This window comes from Alligator sinensis, unplaced genomic scaffold, assembly GCF_000455745.1.
Source record: "Alligator sinensis unplaced genomic scaffold, ASM45574v1 scaffold647_2, whole genome shotgun sequence".
Lineage (NCBI taxonomy): Eukaryota > Metazoa > Chordata > Crocodylia > Alligatoridae > Alligator > Alligator sinensis.
In genome coordinates, this window is record NW_005841832.1 from 3,478,145 (window position 1) to 3,480,832 (window position 2,688).

Sequence of the window (2,688 nt, forward strand, 5' to 3'; positions counted from 1 at the left end):
AGCTAGCAGAGAACCCGGGCGTCCGGCCCCAGGGGCGAGGCGGGCAGGGAACGGAAGGCCCCGGCCCGTGTGGGGAGAACGAGGCACCTGCGCCCCCACCCACCTCCTACCGCCGCCCCGCGCGCGCCATGGGCGCCGCCATCTTGCCCGAACGGGACAGAGGGGAGGGCCCAGATTGAGGGCAGGGGGCGGGGCCAACGTGGGGGCGTGGTTTGACAGAAAGGGGTGGGCCTATTGGTGCAGGGGTCTGGGGCAGGTGAAAGGTGTGGGGCACTTGAGGGCTCCCCCCAGTAGCAGGTTAGACCCGGGGCCAGGAGTTTTGCTCTGGGCTGCAGTCACACCTCAGCCCTGTCCCCTCCTTTCAGGTCCTCCCAGGCCGGGACCCGCCCCCTTGTCCCTGCACCTGACCCAGCAGAGCCAGGCTCGGAACCAGGGACTCCCAAGACACCGGGTGGCCCCGCGACGCCTAGCGGGGCTGTGAGATGATGCTGTGGGGAGAACCGGATGAGCCCAGCACAGATCAGCCACCAGGCCCGGGCCCCATGGGCTGCCCCTGACCTTAGCAGTGGGGTAGAAAAGCAGGGGGAGGCAGGGCAGCTGCATGAGCTGGCTGAGAGCCTGAGCAGGCTGCCGGCCCTCAGCTCTTGGGCAGGCCTGCAAACCTCTCCCCATGGGGCAGCTTGGGAAGCAAGGGAGAGAGCAGCAGGCCAGGCCCCCCCCCAGCTGTAGGTTCCTCCCCACAGCTGGTAGGATAGGTGTGAATCCCATGGCACACACCAACACAAGGCACACACCAACACAAGTCGGAGGTAGAAGCCAACCCTCAGCTGCCCCCTTGTGGGGGAACACGTGGTGCCCATTACAAGGCCATTCCTTGTCCCTCAGCCAACCAGTGCCCCTGCCCTGGGGCCAGATCATTCAGTGGCCTTTGAGAGAGGAAAGGCCTCATGCCCCAATCCCCACTCCTTTCCCTGCACCTTGATGCCCTGCATTCCTCGCTGGGGTGCTCAGTGCTGGGAGGGTCAAACCAATGGATGGGATTTGGGGTAACCTTTAAAAATACCTTTAAAAATAGTGCTAGTGTGGTAAACAGGGTTCCCAGTTTTTCCTCACCCCTGCTCCCTCACCTTTGTGCTCGGGGTGATCCAGGAGCAGGTTTTGTAGGAGGAAGACCAATTTCACCTTAAGCTTCTGCACAGGGCTCTGCATCGCCCGCATTAGCACAGAGAAGCCAAGCTAAGGGTTTGGGTGCAAATCCTAGTAGGTAAATTAATGGAGTCAATGGACATGGCCATCAGCCACTGGGGGGATGAGTATTCCAGCACTTAGAGCAGTGGGGGCTGGAAGCAGGATGCCTGGGTTCTCTCTCAACTCTGGGAGGGGAGTGGGTCCTGGGGGGTTAAAGCAGAGGAGCTGGGAGCCAGGACTCCTGGGTTCTCTCCTTCCCCTCCAAGAGGTGACACAAACATATATTGAATACATGACACACGTACACAGAGACACTCACATCACAGACCCACAGACACGTGCCCATCTCGCACACAAACACACGCACGCTCCACACACTTGCCCCCGTTTCAGCCCCTGTGCTGGGGCTGCCCAGCATTCGTGCTGTGGGAGGCTGCCCCCAAAGGCACACCTCAGCCCTGCTGGGTTCCTTGTGTGGAGGGGACCTGCAGAGACGGGAGAGCTGATCTGGATGTCCTTGATGCAGCTGATGTGCCTGAGTCTGCTGGGAGCGTGCGCCTGTGGCTTGGAGAGGCATGAACCATGCATAAGTAACACCGATTGCAATGGGGAAGCTGATCGCGCGGGGGTGGGGGGGTGGGCAGTGGCTGAAGCCAACAGCTGACTCTTCGAGCTTAGCATGGGAGATGATGCTGGGGGCAAGTCACCCTTGGGCCCCCAGGGCATCTAGGTCATAGAATCATAGAGTCATAGAAGTAGGGTCGGAAGGGACCTTGTAGATCTTCAAGTCTGACACCCTGCCTGAGCAGGAGGAAAACTGGGCTCAAGTGACCCCAGCCAGGTAGGCATCAAGTCGCTTCTTAAAGACCCCCAGGGTAGGAGCCAGCACCACTTCCCTTGGAAGTTGGTTCCAGATCCTAGCCGCCCTAACTGTGAAGTAGTTCTTACGGATGTCTAATCTAAACCTACTCTCCAACAACTTGTGGCCGTTATTCCTCGTTATCCCGGGGGGCGCTAGGGGAAACAAGGTCTCCCCCAACCTCTTCTGGTCCCCCCTAGTGAGTTTATAGAGGGTCACAATGTCCCCCTCAGCCTTCTCTTGTGAAGGCTGAACAGGTTCAGGTCCCGTAGCCTCTCATTGTAGGGTCTGCCCTGCTGTCCCCGGATCATGCGTGTGGCCCTCCTCTGGACCCTCTCAATGTTGTCCACATCCCTCTTGAAGTGGGGTGCCCAGAACTGGACACAGTACTCCAGCTGTGGCCTGACCAGTGTCGCGTAGAGGGGGAGGATCACCTCCTTGGCCCTACTTGAGATGCACCTGTGGATGCACAATAAGGTCTGGTTAGTCCTGCCGACCATGACCTCACACTGTCGGCCCATGTTCATCTTGGAGTCAATAATGACTCTAAGATCCCTTTCTGCCTCTGTGCTCTCAAGACAGGAGTTTCCCATCTTATAAGTGTGCTGCTGGTTACTACTGCCCAAGTGCAGCACCCTGCA